The 26364-nt window shown below is 39.1% G+C and overlaps 1 protein-coding gene across 2 annotated transcripts in view; it reads left to right on the top strand.

Moving 5' to 3' along the window:
- LOC116271976 (FERM and PDZ domain-containing protein 4-like) overlaps positions 1-26364 on the top strand; it is a 488004-nt gene that overhangs the window by 388735 nt on the left and 72905 nt on the right. The gene's annotated exons all lie outside the window — the stretch shown is intronic.

Genomic DNA, 26364 nt, shown 5'->3' with positions numbered 1-26364 from the left:
TTAATAGGGTTGTTTTTTCTTGTAAATTTGTTTAAATTCCTTATAGATTCTAGATATGAGACCTTTGTCAGATGGATAGATTGCAAAAATTTTCTCCCATTCTATATGTTGTATGTTCACTCTGATGATAGTTTCTTTTGCTGTGCAGAAGCTCTTTAGTTTAATTAGATCCTATTTATCAATTTTTGTTTCTGTTGCAATTGCTTTTGATGTTTTCATCATGAAATCTTTGCCTGTGCCTACATCCTGAATGGTATTGCCTAGATTTTCTTCCAGGGATTTTATAGTTTTGTGTTTTACATCTAAGACTCTAATCCATCTGGAGTTAATTTTTGTATAAGATATAAGGAAGGGGTCCAGTTTCAATTTTCTATATATGGCTAGCCAGTTCTCCCAGTACCGTTTATTAAATAGGGAATTCCTTCCCCATTGCTTGTTTTTGTCAGATTTGTCAAAGATCAGATAATTGTAAATGTGCAGTCATATTTCTGAGATATCTATTCTGTCCCATTGGTCTATATGTCTGTTTTTATACAGTACCATGCTGTTTTGGTTACTGTAGCCTTACAATATAGTTTGAAGTCTGGTAGAGTGATACCTCGAGCTTTGTTCTTTTTGCTTAGGATTGTCATGGCTATATGAGCTCCTTTTTGGTTCCATATGAATTTTAAGGTGGTTTTTGCTAATTCTGTGAAGAATGTCAATGGTAGTTCAATGAGAATAGCACTGAATATATAAATTACTTTGGGCAGTATGGTCATTTTCATGGTATTGATTCTTCCTATCCATGAGCATGGAATGTTTCTCCATTTGTGTGTGTCCTCTGATTTCTTTGAGCAGTGATTTCTAGTTCTCCTTGAAGAGGTCCTTCACTTCCCTTGTTAGCTGTATTCCTAGGTGTTTTATTCTCTTTGTAGCAATCGTGAATGGGAGTTCACTCATGATTTGGCTCTCTGCTTGTCTATTGTTGGTGTATAGGAATGCTTGTTATTTTTGCACATTGTTTTTGTATCCTGAGATTTTGATGAAGTTGCTTATCAGCTTAAGAAGCTTTGAGGCTGAGATGATGGGGTTTTCTAGATATGGGATCATGTCATCTACAGAGACAGTTTGACTTCCTCTCTTCCTATTTGAATACCCTTTATTTCTTTCTCTTGCCTGATTGCCCTGGCCAGAACTTCCAATATTATGCTGAATAGGAGTGGTGAGAGAGGGCATCCTTGTCTTGTGCCAGTTTTCAAGGGGAATGCGTCCAGCTTTGGCCCATTCAGTGTGATATTGGCTGTAGGTTTGTCATAAATGGCTCTTATTATTTTGAGATATGTTCCATCAATACCTAGTTTATTGAGAGGTTTTAACATGAAGAGATGTTGAATTTTATCGAAGGCCTTTTCCATGTCTATTGAGATAATCGAGTGATTTTTGTCTTTAGTTCAGTTTATGTGATGAATTATGTTCATTGATTTGCATATGTTGAACTAGCCTTGCATCCTGGGGATTAAGCCAACTTAATTGTGGTGGATAAGCTTTTTGATGTGCTGCTGGGATTTGGTTTGCCAGTATACTATTGAGGATTTTTACATCAATGTTCATCAGGGATATTGGCCTGAAGTTTTTCTTTTCTGTTGTATCTCTGCCAGGTTTTGGTATCAGGAGGACACTGGTCTCATAAAACAAGTTAGGGAGGAGTCCCTCCTTTTCAACTGTTTGCAAGTTTCAAAAGAAATAACACTAGCTCCCCTTTGTACCTCGGGTAGAATTCAGCTGTAAATCCATCTGGCCCTGGGCTTTTTTATTTTTATCTTTTTTGGTTGGTAGGCTGTTTATTATTGCCTCAATTTCAGAACTTGTTATTGGTCTATTCAGGGATTCAGCTTCTTCCTAATTCAGTCTTGGGAGGGTGTATATGTCCAGGAATTTTTCCATTTCGTCTAGATTTTCTAGTTTATTTGCACAGAGGCATTTATAGTATGCTCTGATGGTTGTTTGTATTTTTGGGGGTCAGTGGTGATATCCCCTTTATTATTTTTATGGTGTTTATCTGATTCTTCTCTTTTATTATTAGTCTAGCTAGCAGTCTATTTTATTAATTTTTTCAAAAAACCAACTCCTGAATTCATTGATTTTTTTAAATGTGCTTTCATGTCTCTATCTCCTTCAGTTCTGCTCTGATCTTGGTTATTTCTTGTCTTCTACTAACTTTGGGGTTTGTTTGCTCTTGGTTCTCTAGTTATTTTATTTGTGATGTTAGGGAGTCAATTTGAGATCTTTCTAGCTTTTCGATGTGGCCATTTAGTGCTAGAAATTTCCCACTTAGCACTGCTTTAGCTGCATCCCAGAGATTCTGGTATGTTGTTTCTTTTTTCTCATTGGTTTCAAAGAATTTCTTGATTTCTGCCTTAATTTCATTATTTTTTCAGGAGTCATTCAGGAGCAGGTTGTTCGATTTTCATGTAATTATGTGGTTTTGAGTGAGTTTCTTAATCTTGAGTCCCAGTTTGATGGCACTATGATCTGAGAGTGTGCTATGATTTCAGTTGTTTTGCATTTCCTGAGGAGTGTTTTACTTCCCTTTATGTGATCTGTTCTAGAGTAAGTACCATGTGGCACTGAAAAGAATGTATATTCTGTTATTTTTGAGTAGAGAGTTCTGTAGATATCTATTAGGTCCACTTGATCCAGAGCTGAGTTCAAGTCCTGAATATCCTTGTTAATTTTCTGTCTCGATGATCTGTCTAATATTGATGGTGAAGTCAATAGTGGGAGACTTCTCCCATTGTTGAATTGACCCTTTTACCATTATATAATGCCCTCCTTTGTCTTTTTTTATCTTTGTTAGTTTAAAGTCTGTTTTGTCAGAAATTAGAATTGCAACCCCTGCTTTTTTCTGCTATTTGCTTGGTAAATTTTTTTCCATTCCTTTATTTTGAGCCTATGTGTGTCTTTGCATGTGAGATGGGTCTCTTGAATGTTGCAAACTGATGGGTCTTGACTCTTTATCCAACTTCACATTCTGTATCTTTTAATTGGAGCAGTTAGGCCATTTACATTTAAGGTTAATATTGTTATGTGTGAATTTAATACTGTCATCATGATGCTAGCTGGTTATTTTGCAGACTTGTTGATGTAGTTGCTTCATAGTGTCATTGGTCTTTGTATTTCAGTGTGTTTTTGTAGTGGCTTGTGATGATTTTTCCTTTCCATATTTAGTGCTTCTTTCAGGAACTCTTGCAAGGCAGGCCTGGTGGTGATGAATTCCCTCAGCATTTGCTTATCTGAAAAGGATTTCATTTCTCCTTCACTTATGAAGCTTAGTTTGGCCAGATATGAAATTCTGGGTTGGAAATTCTTTTCTTTAAGAATGTTGAATATTGGCCCCCAATCTCTTCTGGCTTGCAGGGTTCCTGCTGAGAGATCTGTTGTTATTCTGATGAGCTTCCCTATGTAAGTGACCTGGCCTTTCTCTCTGACTGTCCTTAACAATTTTTCCTTCATTTTGATCTTGGAGAATCTGATGATTATGTGTCTTGGGGTTTATCTTCTCATGGAGTATCTTACTGGGGTTCTCTAGATTTACTGAATTTGAATGTTGGCCTGTCTTGCTAGGTTGGGGAAGTTCTCCTGGATGATATCCTGAAGTATGTTTTCCAGCTTGGTTCCGTTCCCCCCATCTTTTTCAGATACTCAATCAGTCATAGGTTCAGTCTGTTTACATAATCCCATAGTGCTCAGAGGTTTTATTCATTCCTTTTCATTTTTTTTTTTTTTCCTAATCTTGTCGACTTGTCTTATTTCAGCAAGATAGTCTTCATGCTCTGAAATTCTTTCCTCTGCTTGGTCTATTTGGCTATTGATACTTGTGGTTGCATTGTGAAGTTCTTGTGTTATGTTTTTCAGCTCCATCAGGTCATTCATGTTCCTCTCTAAATTGGTTATTCTGGTTACTGGCTCCTGTAATGTTTTATCATGATTCTTAGCTTCTTTGTATTGGGTTAGAACATGTTCCTTTAGCTCAGCAAAGTTCATTTTTACACACCTTCTGAAGCCTACTTCTGTGAATTCATCCATCTCAGCCCCCGCCCAGTTCTGTCCCCTTGCTGGAGAGGTATTCCCATCATTTGGAGGAGAAGAGGCACTCTGGCTTTTTGAGCTTTCAGTGTTTTTTTGGTTGATTCATTCTTATCTTCATGAGTTTATCTAGCTTCAATCTTTGAGGCTGCTGACCTTTGCATGGGGTTTTTGTGGGGACTTTTTTGTTGATGCTGTTGTTGTTGCTTTCTGTTTGTTTTTCTTTTAACTGTCAGGCCCCTCTTCTGTAGGGTTGCCCTGGGAATCCACTCCAGACCCTATTTGCCTGGGTCCCTCCCGCACCTGGAGGTATCACCAGTGGAAGCTGCAGAACAGCAAAGATGGCTGCCTGCTCCTTCCTCTGGGATCTCTGTCTCAGAGGGGCACCAACATGATGCCAACAGGAATGCCCCTGAATAAGGTGTCTGGTGAGCCCTGTTGGGGGTTCTCAACCAGTCAGGAGGCACAGGATCCAGGACCCGCTTAACGAAGCACTCTGGCTGCCCTTTGGCGGAGCAGGTGTGCTGCAATGGGGGGATTCCCACTAATCTGGAGTGCCTGGATTCCTCAGAGCCAGCAGGGGGAAAGACTAAGTCTGCTGATCCCTGGAGACTGTGGCCTCCCCTCCCCCCAGGGGCTCTTTTCCAGGGAGATTTGAGTTCTATCCTTAAACCCCTAGCTGGGGTTGCTAAAATTCCTGTAGGGAGGCCCCGTCCAGTGAGGAGAGATGGGTCAGAGTCTGGCCTAAAGAGGCAGTCTGGCCATGATCTGCCACAGCTGCTGTGTGGGCTATGGGGTATTCCTCCTTCGTCCAAACCATCCAGTCTCCCCAGCACCAGCAGACTGGAGCTGCGGTGATGGTGGCCACCCCTCCCCCTGGGAGGTCAGTCATCTTAGGCAGCAGGCAGCCCCAATGATGGCCACTGCCCATCTCTGTAGGAGCACAATAGTCTTAGGCAGTAGGCAACCACAGACATGATAGCCACCACCTCCCCCCACCCCCGGTAAATTGGTAGTCTTAGGCAGTCTCCAGCCAAGTGGCTGCCAAGAATCTGCACAGCTCTGTGCTTGGGACCCAAGGTCCTGGTGGCATGGGCTCAAGAGGGGAATCTCCTGATCCCCAGGTTACACAGATTCGTGGAAAAAACCTTTGGTTGATACCAAAGTCAGACAGACATTATAAGAAAATAAAACTGGAGCCCAATAACACTGATGAACATTGATGCAAAAATCCTCAAAAAAATACTAATAATACTGAATTCAACAGCACATTAATGCAGAAAAAGCATTTGTTAAGATTCAACAACCTTTCATAATAAAAGAAAAAACACTCAGCAAACTAATAGAAGGAAACTACCTCAAAATAATAAAAGCTATCTATAAAAAGCCCAAAGTTAACATTATACTCAATGCTGAAAAACTGAGTTTTTCCTCTAGGATTAGGAAGGCGGCAAGGACACCCACTTTCACCACTTCTATTAAACATAGCATTGGAAGTCCTAGCCAGAGCAATTAGGCAAGGGGAAAAAAAAACATCCAAATTGGAAAGGAAGAGCTAAAATTATCTCTATTCACAGATGACATGAGTTTATATGTAGAAAACACTAAAAATTACACGTGCACACACACACACACACACACACAAACTGCTAAAACAAATTCAGCAAAGTTACAGGACACAGAAAAATCAGTTGCATCTAAAAAGGAATAATCAAAAAGGAAATTAAGAAAATAATTCCATTTACAATAGCACTAAAATAAAATACTTCAGAATAAACCTAACCAAGGAGATGAAAGATTTATACACTGAAAACTATAAAACATTACTGAAAGAAAGTAAAGACAACAAAAATAAATGGAAAGACATCCCATACTAATGGATTGGAAGACTTAACATTGTTAAATGTCAATATTGCCCAAAGCAGTCTACAAATTCAACACAATTCCTGTAAAAAAGACAATGAAATTTTTTTCCAGTAAGAGGAAAACATTATCCTAATTTTTGTATGGCAGCTCAAGGAACCCTGAATAATCAAATCAATTTTTTAAAAGAAGAGCAAAGTTGGAGGATTCACATTTTCTGATTTCAAAAAATATTATAAAAGCTTTGATAATGGAAACAATGTGATAGTGGCATAAAGACAGACATATAGTCCAATAGAATAAAATAGAAAGACCAGAAATATACCTTCACATACATGATTAAATGATCTTTGACAAGGCTGCCAAACTGAAAAAGTCTTAAAAGATACCATGGTGAAAAGCTTTATGATATTGGATTTGACAATGATTTCTTGGATATGACACCAAAAGCCTAATATAAGGCAACAGAGGTAAAAATAGACAAATGGGACTACATTAAATTTCAAAACTTTCGTGCATCATAAAACATGATCAACAGAAAGAAAATCAGGCAACCTATGGAATGGGAGGAAATATTTGCAAATCATATCTGATATGAGGTTAATATTCAGAATATATAAAGAACATCTACAACTCAACAGCAAAATGTCAAACAACTCAATTTAAAAATGGGCAAGGAACTTGAATAAACATTTCTCCAAAGATGATAAACAAATGACCAACAAGCATGTGAAAGGATGGTCAACATCACTATTCATCAGGGAAATGCAAACCAAAACTACATAAAGATATCACATACATTAAGATAGCTACTCTCACAAAAAGAGGAAATAACTAGTGTTGGCAAGAATGTGGAGAAATTGGAACCCTTATGCACTGTTGGTGGGAAGGTAAAGTGGTATAACTAATGTGGAAAACAGTATGGCAAGTCCTCAAAAACTTAAAAATATAACTACTATACAATCCAACAATCCCGCTAGTGTGTATATATCCAAAACAATTGAAAGCAAGGTTTCAAAGAGGTATTTGCATACTCTTGTTCATAGGAGTGTTATTCACAATAGCCAAGAGGTAGAAGCAACCCAGATGTCCATCGACAGATGAATAAACAAAATGTGGTCTTTACATATAGTGGAAAACTATGGAAATACTGTTATATGCTACAACAAGGATGAACCTTGATGACATTATGCTAAGTAAAATAAGCCAGTTCCAAAGGACAAATACTGTAGATTCCACTCATATGAGGTATCTAAAGTATCATTCATAGATGTGAAAACAGAATGGTGGTTACCAGGAGCTGAGGGAAGCAGATGAAGGACAATTGTTTAATGGGTATAAATTTTCACTTTTGCAAAGTGAAAGTTCTGGAGATCTGTTGTGCAACAACGTGAATGCACTTAACACTCCTGAACTTTACACTTTAAAATGGCGAAAATTACAAGTGTTTTTTCCCCATAGTAAAAATAATAATAATAGCAATAATATACAAAGTGCATGCCAGGGCCATTTTCAGAAGAAGTAGTTTAAAGAAGGTCCCAGAGGCATCAGGACTCTGTTTCATCTCTCTGAGATCTCTTCACTTTGCCTTACTCCTTGAGTTTCAATCCTGATATCTGCATCCCTTTCCATCTTCACATTGGCCATTCAGAAGAGAAAGAGAACCTGTGTCCCAGCATTCTCAGAATCAGCTGTACTACTCACTGATTGGACTGGTGGAAGCCACACACCCAAAACTGAACCAATTACTCTGGGCAGGGGAGATGGGAGGTGTGGGTTGGCTTAAGCCAAGTAGGGCCTGCCTCTAAAATGAAAATGGAATCGATCCCACCAGACCACTTGGGGAAGAGATGGTTTTCTAATGGGACCAGGAATCAGCAAACTTTCCCTGTGAAAGACCACATAGTAAATATTTCAGGCTTTGTGGGTCATATTGTCTCTATTGCAACTACTCAACTCTGCCATTGTGTAATGAAAGCAACCAGAGATGCTAAATGAATGAACATGGCTGTGCTCCAATAAAACTTTACAGACACTGAAATTTGAATTTTATATAATTTTCAGGTATCATGAAATATTATTTAACCACTAAAATATGTAAAAATCATTCTTAGCTCATAGGTGGCTGAGAGGATTTGGTCCACAGGCTATAGTTTGCAGACTCCTGTTCTACAGAATACATCCAAATGCCTTTTTAGCTTGGTGATTATTTTTCTTCATAATTTTACCTGGGTTACCTTCAATCCTCCTGTAATACCTATAATGAGACCACCCTCAGCTGGTGTGTTTGCTCAGAATCCTCAACCTGACTAGTAACAAGGCATTTGGAAGGTCATGCAATCTCTTCTCCTTTCCCCATTTGCACTGGATTGTCACAATATGTTTGTTATCATAGAACACTTGGGATATATAAGATAATATACTGTTAAATATTAAGTATTCTCCTCCACCATTATTGGAAATTAAAGACATGACTTCAACTCCATAGGTACAATTTATAGTTAGGTTAAAACTCTGTCATGTGGCTAAGCAACTGTTCTTCTATTTTTGTTCACCTTTAGCAGTGACTTTTTTCCTAGCTTAAATATTTAGTAGACTGGAACTGTCTTCAGAATGATATATTTCTTAAAGGCTTTATTTTCCAGTCATTGGACAGAGTTCTATTATGTAAATGATTAAAGCAAGTTTTCAAAATGTGGGTTTAAAGATCTTCAGAATCAGAGGGTGACCCTGGGGAGAGAGAGATAGGAGGTAGAGCTGAACAATAAAGAGAACAGGGAGAATAAAGTCAAGGAAGCTTTTAAATTCCTATAAGGAGCAGGTTGGGTTGGATTTCTGAAGGAAGATGAAAAAAAAAAACTGGCTTGGGAAAAAGTAGAATTTATTGGAATATACATGGGGCTATAGGAGGGCAATGACATGTTTTAAAATGAAAATGGAAAACTGTCGAATTATTTGGTTAAATGTATTTTGGCAGCCTTTGGATTTTAGTTCGAATATCTTTAGCACATATAATGACTTTATTTGTTTGTTCTTTATGACCTACCTGGTTACTTCTTCCAAAAAAAAAAATTCTGAGCCTCAAACTAGCCTGTGGTGCACTTACAAAAGGCACCCCTTTTGGGCCATTTTGTCCCAGTCAGTGGCATCTTTGTGCTAAGTTTCAAGGTTCTGTGAGAAGACTAGATTTCAACCCCCATTTGGCTCCTTGGACAAGATCCCTGCATAGCCATTTGCACTGGCCGGGGTCTGAGGTGGTTCATGATAAATGACACATCTGATTGGGTGGCAGTGCACTTGAGTTGCTGTTCACCAGGTGGACTTTCCAAACAAGGTCAAAAAGCCATTTAAGGGACAGGGCTTTGAAGGACCACATAGAATTCACCTCTGTTGACACTAATGCATGTATTGAATAGAGGACTTAGTTGTCTAGCTCTTTACAAAACTAAATTGTCCTAATTCTGGAAGATTACAATTTATAAACTCTAGAACTTTATTATAGCAATTGCTTTAATGGCAATTGATTTTCTTCTCCTTTTCCTTTTTTTCTTTTTTGAGACAGTCTCACTCTATCACCCAGGCTGGAGTGCAGTGGCACAATCTCAGCTCACTGCAACCTATGCCTCCCTGATTCAAGCGATTCTCCCACATCAGCCTCCCAGGTAACTGAGACTACAGGCATGCACCACCATGCCTGGCTAATTTTTGTATTTTTAGTAGAGACAGGGTTTCACCATGTTGACCAGAATCGTCTGTAACTCCTGACCTCAGGTGATCTGCCCACCTCGGCCTCCCAAAGTGCTGGGATTCCAGGCACGAGCCACCGCACCTGGCCAGCAATTGATTTTCTAATGCCTATTTCACAATTGCTTCCTTCTATGCTCTCTTAAGCCATCATTGTGAGGCCCACTCAAGGTTAAGGAGGAAGCTCTGACTCTTTCTCTGAGTGGGTCCATAATGCTTTTGCTGTTTACTTTACCTGTTTTCTCCAGGGATTTTGTTTTATTTTTCTTTCAATTTTCTAAAATTTAGGACTGCCATACGTTAAACTGTCCCTTTGACATAGCTTTTAGCTTTAAATGTGCCTTCTAATAGCAGCCCCTTCATAAGATACCCTACTGCCTGATTTCCTTTTAATTTGTAGTTTATAACCTCCTACCAACCAGGTAACAACAAACTGAGGTTGTTAGAATTATTTATAAGATAAAAGTTAATAGGCTGTAAGTGAGGGCCTCATGGGCTCTCATGAAACATTAGCCTAAGGTTTGGTGCTCAGGTTGTATGCTGTCTCCTTGACACTCAAACATTCTTTTGGTTTGAATTCCCCATGTCTTTTCCAGTGCTTGATTGTTGTATTCCAGATAGTTGCATTTATCTATAGGAAAGTGATGTCTAAATAATGTTAAGGTGGAGGGTTTTTATTATTTTTGAAATAAAAGCTAAGCTGCAGGAAAGCCTGGTGTTTAGAGGTATGAAGTTTAGAGTGAGGCTCCCTGGGGTTGGATCTTCTATATCACTTTCCAGCCATGTGAGGGTGGGCATGCTGCCTTTCTGTACTTTGCTTTATTCATCTGTAAAATGAGCATAATTATACTTACTCCACTGAATCGTAAGAGGGTGTCAAAAGACAAAATTAAAACAAAGTTAGTTATAGATCTAATTGACTTTTATTTGCAATTCATGAAACTGGGTAGCCTCCATTCTACAAAATGGAATGAGAGCTCCATTGGGCAATGACAGAACAGTGCATTTTGTAAGGTGGTGACAAGGAAACAGAACAACTGGGCGGAAAAACAAAAACCTGCTGGGCATGGTAGCTCATGCCTGTAATCTCAGCACTTTGGGAAGTCAAGGTTGGAGGATCTCTTGAGGCCAGGAGTTCAAGACCAGCCTGGGCAACATAGTGAGACTACGATCTCTCAAAAAGTTTAAAAATTAGGCGGGCTTGGTGGCATGCATCTGTAGTCCCAGCTACTCAGGAGGCTGAGGCAAGAGGATTACTTGAGCCCCAGAGTTGGAGACTGTAGTAAGCTATGATTGTGTCCCTGCACCCCAGCCTGGGTGACAGAGTGAGACGCTGTCTCAATAATAAAAGAAAAAAAAATTCTAAAACCTGATTGGTTACCTTCAGGTTACTTTTATGGGAAGGTTAAAGCAAAGGGGACTTCCTTATTAGGCTGACTCAGATGGACTGGAATCTCCTGTTTTCAGGAAAAACTGGTCTATTTTGGAATCTATCTCCTTCCTTAAAACTTCAGTTTGATTATGTGACATTTAGCATGAGTGACTTCATTTTGGTTTAGTCTGGTCTGTTGAGGCCTACTGCAGGAGCTCAGTCCAAAACAATGGCCTCCTATAATTTTTGTTTAACGAGGGTTAAATGACTTATTCATATGAAGTGCTAAGAATAGGAAGCACTCAAGTCTTAGTTTTTAGTCACCATTAATATGATGATGATGATGGAGAGAAGGAAGAGAACAAGCAAGGAAATAGGCTCTCCAAACAGACTTCAAGTTAAATATCATCAGTGTGCCTCGTGTCTTGGAAAAGATGTGTAGTCTCCTTTTTTGCTACCTGTCGCTCTGAAATATATAAAGTTCTAGATATGGCAAAATTTAGGCTTATCATGTTTGACCTTGATATTCTACCTCCTCTTTTAGCCTCTGTTTCCTACAACATCATATCCTTGATGCACTGATTCTTCTCCAATTAGAACCTTCATTGAGAAGTGGATCTGATAGAGTAAGCCACATTAGAGCAAGCTTGTCCAACCCGCAATCCATGGGACATATGCACCTCAGGATGGCTTTGAATGTGGCCTAACACAAATTTGTAAACTTTCTTAAAACATTGTGGGAAATGTTTTGTGATTTATTTTTGTTTTTAGCTCATTAGGTATCATTAGTGTTAGTGTATTTAATATGTGGCCCAAGACAATTCTCCTTCTTTCAATGTGACCCAAGGAAACCAAAAGATTTGACACCCCTGTGCTACAGTCTGACAGAGGAGGCTGTGTACTACTCCTCCTGGGGGTATTTGCATTTTCTTAAAGGTAAAATGCCTTTAACCAGAAAACTGATTCTAATAGTAAAAGTTCTGGTACCAAAGACTACCCCACCCCCACTCATCACTTTTCTGCCCACCTGCCAACCTGCATTCCTATAAACATACAAACACTCTGTTTTGAAGTTTAGGCACAACTGACCAGCATTAAGATTAAAATAGAGATCATAAGATTGAAAAAGCAGGCTCTTTGTGGCAATAAGATACCAAATTATAAACACGGCTTATGGCCATGCAAGGCAACGTAAAGTCACACCCTACAAACCATAACATCTCATTAAACAGATTTTTTATTCACCAGGTAAAATATGGCTTATGTTCCAACCTGACTCTGGCATAGCATCTCATGACAGATAGCAGATCCTGAAGGAAATTATTTCACCCCAAAGTATATTTCTTTGACATATTTTGAAATGGTCATGCAAAGCTGTCTTTTGTGACTGTTTCTACTGCTTAAACATTCACGTACAAGTCTCTGCATGTGAACATATTATGTTTTATTTTTCTTAAGTAGATACCTAGGAGTAAAATTGCTGGATCATATGATCGCTCTTTTAAAAGAAACTGCCAATTGTTTTCCATTTGACATTCTTACCAGCAATATGTGAATCCGATTTCTCCATATCCTTGCCAATATTTGAGGTTATCTGTCTTTCTGATTATAGCCATTCTAGTGAGAGTGAAGTGGCATCTGATTGTGGTTTTGATTTGTATTTTCCCTGTGATTAATGATGTTGAGAATCTTTTCATATGCCTATTGACGATTTGTGTATCTTTTTCTGGACAAATAGCTAATTTCAAATCTTTTGCCTACTTTTAAATTGGATCATTCATCTTCCAATTAATAAGTTGAAAGTGTTCTTCATATTCTGGATAAAATATTTCTTTTTATTTCCTGAAACATTTTGTTATAATTTTTTTCTCAAGTCTGAGAGTGCCACAGGGGAGGTAATTTAAAGTTGAGGGCCTTCGAAGTGCCTCCTCACAGGAGCAGCACTGATTAGCAGTTCCCACAAGCATATAGCCCTCTGCAGGCTCCCCTGGTGGGTTTGTTCCCTTGGTATGACCAATTCATCAAAGTATAGTCTGTCTGTGTCACTCGACAGCAAGAGCTGGGTGCAGTCTAACATCAGCCATCATCTGCCCTGAATTTTAATTTTAAGCACCTTCGGTACTGATGTTCACTCCCGAAATCTAGAGCAGCCAGAGTAAGTGACAGGAGCCTATAATGAGAACTTTTCCCAGGATATTATTCTTAATACATGCATAGGTTTGTCTCTCTGGTCACAAAGAGCCCCTTGGGGCAAATCGTGTTGTTAGCAGTTGATGGAGTGCAGAAACTGCTGACTCCAGAGATTTCCATTTCTAAAGGACTTTAGAGTAATCCTACTGTCAGTTCCACTCATCACACCTCCCTCTGGAACCTTTTCCCTTTTCCCTCCCGTGCCAACCTTTATAACACATTCTCTAAATCTTCCTCTTGCATGAGCTGTAGCCATCTGGTGGTCAAATGGGCATTAAAAGTGCCTTTGACAGCATAGTGGAAATTGTAATTCGTGTGTTTTCAAGAGAGATAGCTAACAGGTGACACCGAAGGTTTTCAACTTCCAGAAGTTATCACATGAGAAAATAGTCAGATATTTTACTAAGCTAAAAAGATTTCTTATGCTTTAAAATAATGTTGTCTTATACATCAGTGTACAGATCAACAGGAGAAATTATTCACAGGTGGTGCTTGTTAAATTCTCAGTCTTTCAGAACACATTTAGTTTTAAGTGCTGGTCTTAAAATTCCCAGGAGTCTAAACTCTAGAATTACAAGTTTTTTTAAAGTGTTTTTTCTTATCTACAGTCTGTCTTAATCTGCTGTATCCAACCCAGTTTCACGGATTATCATATAACCAAATTATGGAAAGCTGGAAAAAAATAGTCAAGCAATTCCTAAAGAAAATAATGGCTTTAGTTGATCATTTTGTCTTTGAGATTGTAAACTCATAATTGGTATGCCTCTTGAGGGATAAATGTTTGAGGAACTGTGGAGGCCCCACATTCCTTATGGTGCTTAATTAAAGCTGTTACTGATTTTTCAATTGCTGGAGAATACAATGTTAGTGGCATCTTTTTGGCTGAGTTCTCGCCTAGAGAACTCACTAGAGGTGTTTCCACTCATGTTGCTTGGTATTTAGCCTCATTTTTCCCTTCGTTAATTTACATTTCTGTTTATTTTATTGGCACTGCTTCTGTTAATATATATGATCCTTGTTAATCCTTTGGGTTTAAGACTTGCAATATTAATTGGCCCTTACCCAACAGCAGAGATCTGAGTCACAGTTTTTTTGTTTTGTTTTGTTTTGCCTTCCTTCTTTGTGAAACATAAGCAAATCACCACACTTTTAGAATCTGGGTGTTTTTTTTGTTGGTTGGTTGGTTGATTTTGCTCTGCATTTCTCAGAACTCCTTCACTCAGTCTAAATATCCTTCTCCCATTTTAGACATCTGCATGGCAACCAGATGTAGACAAAAGTGTAATCTACACTGGGTCAGTATACCTCAAAATTCCCTTGTAAACATTAGTTCCTATCTGGAGCTCAATGATGACAATGCCTATGCTACTTTCATGTGTTAAGTCCTACTAGTGAAACTTTCTTACAGAGATGGGATGCCATTGTTGGAATTTTTCCTAAGGTGTTAGACAGGGCTTCTCGAATTTTCATTTCAAGGAAATTTTAAAGCATAGGAAGTCTTTTTGGCTTAATGGGGAAATTAAAATGTTCTCTCATGCAATAACTTCTGGCATTTAAAAATTTCTCTATTATTACCCATCAACCAATTAACAGAAATTTATTAATTACCATATGCCAAATGATGTATTAAGTACCATGAGAAGTAGGAAGCCAAAATGTGACCCTGATTTTAAGGAGCAAAAATTTGTTCATCTATTCATTTATTCATCCATTCATTCAACTAATATTAACTAAATATTCAATGTGTGCCAGGCACATAATCTAGTTAAGGCAAAATAAGCATAGCAAAAATATGTAAGAACTGTGTAGTAGGATATCAGAGATAAGACAAAACTCCTAGGAGGTACTAGCTGCCAGAGCTAACATATCTTATCTTCCTCACAGTAGCCAGTCTGGTATGTATGTATGTATGTATGTATGTATGTATGTATTTATTTATTTATTTTTTGAGACAGTCTTGCTGTGTCACCCAGGCTGGAGTGCAGTGGTAGGATCTCAGCTCACTGCAACCTCCACCTTCTGGGTTCAAGTGATTCTCCTGCCTCAGCCTCCCAAGTAACTGGGACTACAGGTGCCCACCACCATGCCCAGCTAACTTTTGTGTTTTTAGTACAGACAGGGTTTCACCATGTTGGCCAGGCTGGTCTTGAACTCCTGACCTCGTGATCCACCCACCTTGGCCTCCCAAAGTGCTGGGATTACAGGCGTGAGCCACTGCGCCCTGCCCAGTCTGGTAATTTCTTTCACTTCTGATGCAGTTGCAAAGCCTCCATGACCTAACCCAGCCTGCACTGGGCTCCTCATATTAAAAACACTTGCCAGAGTGAAAAGAAAGATAACAGCATGGCTAAGTGGAAGACTCCTCTTTGAATCATCTTGACCTTTGTTCCAAGGGAGTATTGTTTGTAGCACAGATGTACTCTGTGTAAAAATCCAGGGTTAGGAGTCATTAAATAAATCTCACCTGAAAAAGCCTTCTTTGTATTGACATTTAACCTGGTATTCAAGATTATCCAGATATATCCTTGAGTCACTTATTTATCAACCTACCCAGACTGGTTCTCTCATTCTGTTAGTTATCTATTGCTGCATAACAAATTTCTTCAAAACTTAGTGGCCTAAAAAAACTTACAGTTATTATCTCCCATGGGTCAGAAATTTGGGCATGGCTAAGTGGGTCCTCCACCCCAGGGTCTCTCACAAGGCTGCAACCAAAGAACTGACTCAGACCTGGAATCTCATTTGAAGATTGGGGAAGGATCTGCTTCCAAGCTCACTCAGTGGTTATTGGCAGGATTAGGTTTCTCCAGGGTCGTTGGCCTAAGGGTCTCAGTTCCTCATTGGCAGCTGGCCTGAGGCGGCCTTCAGTTTCTTGCCATGTGGGCCTCCCCAGCGTAACTGCTTACTTCATCAAAACATACAAGCTGAGAAGGCTAAAAAGAGTTTGCTAGCAAGTAGCAAGATGAAAATCATAATTTTTGCAATCTAATCATAGAAGTGATATCTCCTCAATGTTGCCATACTCTATTAGTTAGAAGCAAGTTATTCAAGGGAAGGAGAATACACGAGGTAGTTACTATTAAGAGACAGGCATCATTGGGGGCCAACTCAGAAGCTGCCTAGCAGATGCATAATTATTTTGTTCAACTAACATTTATCCATTATCCAACATGTTAGTCATTGAGGTAAACTAGGATTAATAAGTGGCTCTTATTCTCAAGATACTCACAGTCTGCTTGGGAACATGGACCAACCAATCTTTAACATGGAAAATCTTATAGTAGAGGCAGATTTAAAACCCAGTGAGAGCATAGAAAAGAGAGATGCCTTTTTTCATGAAGGTTCCCCTGACCAGAATGCCATTTCACAGTTTAAAACAAACTGTATGTGTTCTAGTCTATTCAGGAGGCTGGGAAGTTCAAGATCAGAGCACCAGCAAATTCAGTGTCAGTTGAGGGCCCATTTCCTGATTCAGAGATGACACCTTATAGATGGGTCCTCATATGGTTGAGGGGAGCATACCAGTTCTCAGAGATTTCTTTTATAAGGACCCTAATCCTATGAGAGTCGAGCCCTTTTGACCTAGCTACCTCCCAAAGGCCCCACATCTCAATATATCACCTTGGAATTTAGGATTTCAACATGAATTTTAGGGGCACACAAACACTCAGACAATAGAACTTCTTCTGTTGGACCCCTCCTTTGACACTCTTGTTTTCTTAACTACATTTTTAAAAGAGGTGACACTAGAGATGGCTCTTAAGAAATCAAGTAAATAGAAACAGCCTTCCAAGTGTAAAACAAAATGAAAGATGTAGGGATATGATGCAATGTGACACATGCTAGGAATGATGGAATTATAATATGACTAGAATGCTTGGATGTGGTCAGGGATGGAAAATTATCATGGCAGGCAATAAATCTAGAAACATGAATTGGAGTCACTAGAGAAAAGGAAAGTGAATGCTATGCCAAGATGCTTGGGCTTTATCATTTAGGAAGTGAGAGCCACTGAAGATCTCTAATTAGTGGAATAATATGGTGAAATGCATGCCTTACAAAGGAACTGCAGAAGCAGGGTTGAGAATCTACTGGAGTTACTAGATAAGAAGGGAGAGATAATATTTCGAGGAGAATTGACAAGAATGAAAAAGAGGATACATATTTTTTAAAGGCCATGGAGATGAAAATTTCAAAATCAGGAGATGGTTTAGGGCTGGAATTGACAGGATTATCAGATCCAGGGAAGAGTTGTGAGAAATGAGGGGGTGATATCAAATAGCCAAGAATTTCCATGAAATTTCTATCTCGGGAGACCAGAAGTCTCTTAAAAGAGGGACCACAGCTTAGTTGACTTCAGAATATCAACATTTTAATTGTGCTTAGGACTTGTTTGGTATTCACTGGATTGACAGGTGGGTGGATAGATGGATGAATAGATGAATGGTGGATGTATGGTGCATGGATGGGTAGGTAGGCGAGTCAGTGGGTGGGTAGATGTGTGGATGGATGTATGGATAATGTTGGCAGTCATCCAAGGAAATACAAGAGGGAAGTTAGTTTTGGGGATAGAGGACAGAACCGATAGAAGGAAGTAATAAGAATCTCAGAGGGCTAACATAACAGTGGAAAGAACAAGGAGAGCAATTAGAAAATTAACCTAGTTTTTTATGGTAATCCATGGTGTTGATATTTCTCATTGGCAATTTATTGTTTCATCAGATTCAACAAATTTCAAGAAAGAATAGTTTCTTTGGAGAACAAAACTAATTCTTTGTGCAAATCATATTAACACTGTGGAAATTTATTCAATTTCTCAGCACTTTGTCTTAAAATGTTATGCAAAGTCTGGCCATCAAAGCCATTTAGCATCCCTTCAGTTTTAGTAAGGGACATGGGAATATTGATTTATTTTCCCAGAAACTCAAATCAAGAAGTTCCCTCCTTTCATATCTCAACTAACCTTACCTTTAACTTTCTACCAGTGGCACAACCATAACTCTTGGCAATCCTCAAGTTTCTTGGACATCAGATTTTCTGAGGCAGTGCTTCTCAAACTTTAAAGTGCATCATCTGGAGATTTAGTTAAAATGTGAATTCTGATTTTTGAGGCCTGGGTGGGGCTTGAGATTCCATATTTCTAATAAACTTCCAGGCAGTACTGATATTGTTGATCCATGAACCACCACATTATGGGTGGCGAGGTTCTTAAGGTATCATTCAATATTGGTGACTTAGCTGACATCACTATTGTTGACACAGTTAGGCTGTCAGCTAGCTTTCAATTCAAAATTTCATTTACCTCCTACCCCTGCTCATAATCTCCCTGGGTGATTTTATATTATCTATCCCTTCTCTAATGCTTCCATTTGTTCCAACTTAATAATAATATGCACAGGTAGCTCCAACATGCTGTCTTCCCCTCCTCCAGATCCCTAATGAAGCTGTCAAATAGGACCTCCTTACCACTCCCTCCTGCTTTTCCTCACTATTTCTTAGCTTAATGCTTTCTTTATAGTTCTTGTATTTAGTTCTTGGTCTCTTGTTCCTTAAAGTCTTCAAATACAATCAATTAAGGTTCAGAGGTAAAGGATCAAGTCCCATTTTTTGAGTAAGAATTTGGTATCTAATAACTTGCAGTGTTTGGAAGGTCAACAATGTATGTGAGAAAAACAAATGACAAAAGCAGTAGGCATGGATCACTGGGGAATGATGTTTTTGCTGGAAACAAGGCAGCTCAAGTATCAACTCTCCTGCTGAACAATTGCATGACCTTGAAGAAATTGCTTACCCTACCTGAGCCAACATTTTAGCAGCTGTAAAATAGTACATTAAATTTAGATGATCTCTATGGTCTGTTAAAATTAATTATGTAGAGGCCAAAATTTAGCCTCATATCTTCATTACATGTTTAAACTAGAAGAGAAGTTCCTAACATGAGGTTCGTGGATCTCCAAGGACTCTGTGGATAGACTTCAGAGAGTCCATGAAGTTGGATGGGAGGTGAATTTCACATTACTTTCACTGACCTCTGACTGTAAGTGAGCAATTTCTTCAGTAAGGAATATAAACTATAGACTAGAGTAGCATTAGCAGTATCTGTGACTTGATTACCAAGAGAACCAACAAATAAATATTATATCACATTAAAGTTTGTGTAGATATAACATTCATGCTCACCACTACTTCGAAAATTTGGTGCTTATTAGACTCTCCACTACACCTTCTCGTTGAACATGTTAGTGAAGGAGTACATCTATTTATTATAGCCCAGTGGCTGTCAATAAGGGGACATTTTGCACCACAGCACACACCTAACAACATCTGGAGACATTTGGGATTGTTACAATTAGAGAAGGGAATTCTGTTGGCATCTAGTGGGTAAAGGCAAAGGATGCTGCTAAATATCCTACAGTACATAGGAGAGCTTTTCAGCAGAAATAATTACCCAGTCCAAAATGTCAAGTGTGCTAAGGTTGAGAAACCTGTGATAGCATTTTAAAAATATTATTTTGATAACTATGTTTTCATATAATAAATTTTCTTTGTAATCCTGTATATTTTATTTTATGCATTTACAAACTTTGTTCTTAAAAGTTGTTCCCATGGCCTTGCTAGACTATCAAAGGAAACTGATACGGTTTGGCAGTGTCCACACCCAAATCTCATCTTGAATTCCCACGTGTTGTAGGAGAGACCCAGTGGGAGGTAATTGAATCATGGGGGCAGGTCTTTCCTGTGCTGTTCTCATGATAGTGAATAAGTTTCATGAGATCTGATGGTTTTATAAGGGAAGTTTCCCTGCACAAGCTCTCTTGTCTGCCACCACGTGAGACATGCCTTTCAGCTTCCAGCATGATCATGAGGCCTCCCCAGCCACGTGGAGCTGTAAGTCCAATAAACCTCTTTCTTTTGTAAATTGCCCAGTCTCAGGTATGTCTTTATCAGCAGTGTGAAAACGGACTAATACAGTAAATTGGTACCAGTAGTGGGGTACTGCTGAAAAGATACCTGAAAATGTGGAAGTGACTTTGGAACTGGGTAACAGGCAGAGGTTTGAACAGTTTGGAGGGCTCAGAAAAAGACAGGAAAATGTGGGAAAGTTTGGAACTCCCTAAAGACTTGTTGAATGGCTCTGACCAAAATGCTGATAATGATGTGGACAGTGAAATCCAGGCTGAAGTCGTCTCAGATTGAGATGAGGAACTTGATGGGAACTGGAGCAAAGGTGACTCTTATGTTTTAGCAAAGAGACTGCTGGCATTTTGCCCCTGCTCTAGAGATTTGTGGAACTTTGAACTTGAGAGAGATGGTTTAGGGTATCTGACAGAAGAAATTTCTAAGCAGCAAAGTATTTAAGAGGTGATTTAGGTGCTGTTAAAGGTATTCAGTTTTATAAGGGAAGCAGAGCATAAAAGTTTGAAAATTTGCAGCCTGACAATGCAATAGAAAAGAAAATCCCATTTTCTGAGGAGAAATTCAAGCCCACTGAAGAAATTTGCATAAGTAACAAGGAGCTGAATGTTAATCCCTGAGACAATGGGGAAAATGTCTCCAGGGCATGTCAGAGTCTTCACAGAAGCCCCTCCCATCACAGGCCCGGAGGCCTAAGAGGAAAAGGTTGTTTCATGGGCTGGGCCCAGGATTCCCGTGCTGTGTGCAGCCTAGGGACTCGATGCCCTGCATCCCAACTGCCCCAGCGGTGGCTGAAAGGGGCCAATGTAGACCTTGGGCTGTGGCTTCAAAGGGTGCATGCTTCAAGCCTTGGCTTCCATGTGGTATTGAGCCTGCAAGTGCACAGAAGTCAAGAATTGGGGTTTGGGAACCTCTGCCTAGATTTCAGAAGATATATGGAAACACCTGGATGCCCAGGCAGAAGTTTGCTGCAGGAGTGGGACCCTTATGGAGAACCTCTGCTAGGGCAGTTCAGAAGGGAAATGTGGGATTGGAGCCTGCCCCCAAGAGTCCCTACGGGTGCACCTCCTAGTGAGCTGTAAGAAGAGGGCCACCGTCCTTCAGATCTCAGAATGGTAGATCCACTGACAGCTTGCACCATGCACCTGGAAAAGCCACAGACACTCACCACTATCCTGTGAAGGCAGCTGGGAGAGAGGCTGTACCCTGCAAATCCACAGGGGCAGAACTGCCCAAGACCATGGGAACCCACCTCTTGCATCAGCATGACCTGGATGTGAGACATGGAGTCAAAGAGCTAATTTTGGAGCTTTAAAATTTGACTGCCCCACTGGATTTCAGACTTGCATGGGGCCTGTAGCCCCTTTGTTTGGGCCAATTTCTCCCATTTGGAACAGATGTATTTACCCAATGCCTGGACCCCCATTCTATCTAGGAAGTAACTAATTTCCTTTTGATTTTTACAGGCTCATAGGCAGAAGGGACTTGCCTTGTCTCAGATGAGACTTTGGACTGTGGACTTTTGAGTTAATAATGAAATTAGTTAAGACTTTGGGGGACTGTTAGGAAGGCATGATTGGTTTTGAAATGTGAGGATATGAGATTTGGAGGGGCCAAGGGCAGAATGATATGGTTTGGCTGTGTCCCCACCCAAATCTCATCTTGAATTCCTATGTGTTATAGGAGAGACCTGGTGGGAGGTAATTGAATCATGGGGGGAGGTCTTTCCCGTGCTGTTCTTGTGATAGTGAATAAGTCTCACAAGATCTGATGGTTGCAAAAAGGGGAGTTTCCCAGCACAAGCTCTCTTTTCTTGTCTGCCATGTGAGATGTGCCTTTCACCTTCCATCATTATTGTGAGCCCTCCCCAGCCACGTGGGATTGTAAGTCCAATAAACCTATATCTTTTGTAAATTGCCTATTCTCAGGTATGTCTTTATCAGCAGCATGAAAATGGACTAATATAGGGCCTCTGGCACAAAACATGTTAAAAACCCCTGAGTGAGGAGATAATAAAGGCCATTCAAATTTGAATCTTTTTGTTTGTAGACCAGGAAACTGAATCTCAACTACTTGACCCCTGAAGTCAGCATGACACAATAGAAAGAACAAGGTTGTTGGAATCAGATAAGGTTCAAATATCACAGTTCAAATGTGAGCTCCATACTTACTGCTTATAGGACTTTCCCCCAACTTAAGTTTCCTTGGAATTAGTTTTTTCAACTGCAAATAAGGGTAAAACTGTCTTTCACTGAGAGCAGGAGTCAGCAACTATAGCCCACAGGCCAAATACAGTTTGCAGCCTATTTTTGTCAATAAAGTTTCATTGGAACACAACCACACCCATTTGTTTACATATTGTCTATGTCTGCTTTTGCATTACAATGGCAGTTGGGTTACAACATAGACCATACAGCCCACAAAGCCCAAAATATTATCTTGCCCTTTATGGAAAAAATTTGCAGACCCCTGACTTGGAGTATAGCTGTGAGGATAAAGGAATACAAGGTATGTAAAGATTTAGCTCATTGCCTGGTACCTAGTAAACATTAAATAAATGTAGTCCATTCTCCCCTCTTCAAGACAGAGAGACTTTTGTGGGAAGAGAGAACATTGTTCTGGGTCCACAATGTATGATTTCCTTGAACTAGAAAGGAGCCTAACATAAAAAAAATATATATATATAAAAAATATATATATATAAAATATATATATATTAAAAACATATATATATATCATATATGTAACACAACTGGTTTATAAGTAAGTTCTAAAGAAGTTAAAATGAGCCAGTAGTATACTTAAATATGATTATATCCTGCATTTATCTAAGAAGGACTTAAGATGATTTCCAACCCAATAAATAACAATGGATTGAATAAAATCTAATTGCTCCAGAAGGTAAATACGGTAGGTTAGCATAGTGCCTCTAAGTGAACTCGGTATTCAGCACTGAGCTTCCAGGCAGCCATGGTAAAAAGGAAACCACAAAAAATTGTGTAACACCTGTTATAAGGAAAAAAAAAGAAGTCTACTTGATTCTCAGGGGACAAAAGGTTTTTATCCTGACACAAATTTTAGTCATTACTTACAGAGATGTATATAGACACAGTTTAGAGTTTAAAGCAATAATTGAAACTTAACAGAAGAAATGACTTTTAAGAATATCAAAATTCTCCCTGTCTACCCACAACATCTTAAACCTCCTTGACCAACAAACAAAAATTGCTCCAAATATTAATAATATGGTAAAATAGCTCTGGAAAGTAAAGGGCCAGTGTTCAGATGAGTGAATACATTTAACACAGCAGAACAGTTCTGTGTGTTTCAGAAAGAAGGATTGTTTGGGAAAGAATTTGATGTCTGAGAAAAAGGCAAAATGTTTGTGAATTTGACAGTTATAACTAAAAAATCATTGTGCCCTCATTCCTCTGTAAACAGACGCTTGGAACACAAGTTAAAAACAAAAAACATTGCACACCAGAGCCAGAATTAGCATGAGGCAAGTGAAGGGGGTCGTGTAAGTTCAGAGTCAGATTTGATCTTCATTTAAAATTGTCATATTTCCTTCATGGTGGATTCTATGCATTGGTTTTGATTTTTAAAAATATTGCATAAATATATTATTTCTCTAGATTACTGAGCTTTTTATACCCCCTTAAATTTTATGTCCAAGGCAATGGCCTCACTTCTCTCACTTCTCTCCCCCTATTCCTGGCCCATATATTCATGCTACTAAAAAATAATTTTAATAAAAATGTTTAGGAAGGACTCTCCCCAGGCTGAGCCACCTTATAGGATCCCTGTCACCTCTCCCGTGTTGATACAAAGTCTTTGTGTGCCAAAAGGCAGCTTTATTCACAGAAAAGACTCTTCGGAGTTGTTTTGTTAAAATATTTATCATTTGATGCATTAAAGTTAAAAACTCCAAATTCATTGCTCTCTGGCTTTTAATTTCAGTTTCTAAGAAGAGTCCAGCCTATTTTAGCAACCTGTTTTGAGGGGCCTTTAAGTAATATTGGTCCAATTTACACACATCATTAAATACCTTCAAAAATTAAAAACATTTTTATGAAGTGTATGTGTATTCTGACAATATGTTTTTCTTTTTTCTTTTTCTTTTTCTTTTTTTTTTTTTTTTTTGAGATAGGGTCTCCCCTTGTTGCCCACGCTGGAACGCAGTGGCAAAATCATGGTTCACTACAGCCTTGACCTCCTGGGCTCAAGTGATCCTCCCACTTCAGCCTCTGGAGTAGCTGGGACTACAGATGCATGCCACCCACACGGCTAATTTTTGTATTTTTTGTAGAGACTGGGTATCACTACGTTGCCCAGGCTCATCTTGAACTCCTGGGTTCAAGCAATTCCCCGCTGCATCCGCCCATTCTCCACCCCCCGCCTCAGCCTCCCAAAAAAACTGGCCTATATATTTTTTCTATTAATATTTATTATTTAAGCACACCTATTGTCTGAATTAACAAAACTTTTCCAGGTTGTAAATACATTTTACAATGCTTGTAAACCAAACTTTTAAATATGGTGAAACAAAACTAGTTTTGTTTTATTAAATTTCTAAATGTCCACATAAATTATTTAGATTTCAACTCGAAAAGATCAATCACTCAATTATATACTTTATCTGGGAGTCACAAGCTATTGTCTTAATAGGCTATATTTCTCTTAACTATTCAAGCATATACAACCCCAAGTTTGCGCAGATGCCTTAACCAGGAAACACTGATACAATGTTTTTAAGTGTCTTGGTTATTTCTGTTATCATTTTTAAAGCTTCCCAGAGTTGAAAGATGTTTGGGCATTCAGGAAGTGAAAGGCAATCTCAGTTACTGAGATGACTTTTAATTAGAGATTTTAACTAGGTTCTGATACTTGGAATGGTAGACATCTAAAGTGATTCTTCTCATACCAACTGTCATTTGATCCCATGAAATCTGGGGTTTGCCTTCTCAGTATGCTGTAGGTTTTGAACAATTAGTGATTTCAGTCAAGAACTCATCAGGTCCTTCTCAGGAACCTGAATGGGTTACTCTAACCCTATGTACCTAGCTGCTACTTGTAAACCCATAGCTTTACAGGGGTGCAATCATGCTGCCCAGGTCTTTGGAGGTGAATTATATACAATACCCAATCCTTTCTTCTTCTACAAAAAGACTGCAAACCCCACCTAAGTTAATCATTTGGTTGGATTATGCATAGTTTTGTTTCTGTATCAGTGTAAATGCCCTTTCTGTGTAAGTTTAAGATATTTGAACTAGGTAGAATATTGCTTCTTTCAGATTCTCAGGCCCCACCCTATTCATGGAGACTTATTTCTGCTCCTATTGAATTATCTACCTGGCTGTCTAGCCTGTCACCACAACTGGTAAGGCTCTTCTGTTAGCACACTGAATTGCAGAATTTTGTTTATTCTAGAGGAAACTTGTCCAACTCACCACACGTGGGCCACATGCAGCCCAGGATGGCTTTGAATCCGGCCCAACACAAATTTGTAAACATTCTTTAAACATAATGAGATTTTTTTTTTTAAGCTCATCAGCTATTGTTGGTGTTAGCGTATTTTATGTGTGGCCCAAGACAATTCTTCTTCTTCCAATGTGACCCAAGGATGCCAAAAGATTAGACAACCCTGTTCTAGAATGTTCTCCATGGCTGCTTCAAACTCAGCCGCTTGCTCTGTATTAACTGCAGAATAAGAGCTTTTCTCATTTATGCTTCCCTGTCATCAGGACCAAAGTGTAAGATGCATCAAAGTTTCCCTGGATGGTTGGTGCCCTAGGGCAGTTGCCATGAACCAAGTACAAAAAGAAAAACAGAGATTTCCAAAATTAATTCAAATAGGCATAATTCTTTTGGAAATTGTGTAGCACATGTTGCCAGGCTGGGGGGATGGGCTCTGCGTGCTATTTTAATGAGCCTGCAGACTGGTTTCATCTACAGCATCCCATATTTTGGCTTATTTTAGAAAGAGCCAGAAAATGTTGTTTAACAGTGAACTGCAAGAAGACAGGCAGGGAGGAGGGGCAGATGGCATGAAGTAATCTTTCTGCATTTCAAGGCATGGGCCAACTCTTTGTTAAAATATTCTTTCCAGTTTGGAGGCCCATGGCTTAAGGGAAATTTGGGAAAACCAAGCTCATGTCCCAATCAGCAGCTCATCTAGAAAGTAAAAATGAAAACTCTAATTATCAGTTAGT

Source organism: Papio anubis, chromosome X, assembly GCF_008728515.1.
Source record: "Papio anubis isolate 15944 chromosome X, Panubis1.0, whole genome shotgun sequence".
NCBI lineage: Eukaryota > Metazoa > Chordata > Mammalia > Primates > Cercopithecidae > Papio > Papio anubis.
This window is presented reverse-complemented; position numbering and strand designations above follow the sequence as displayed.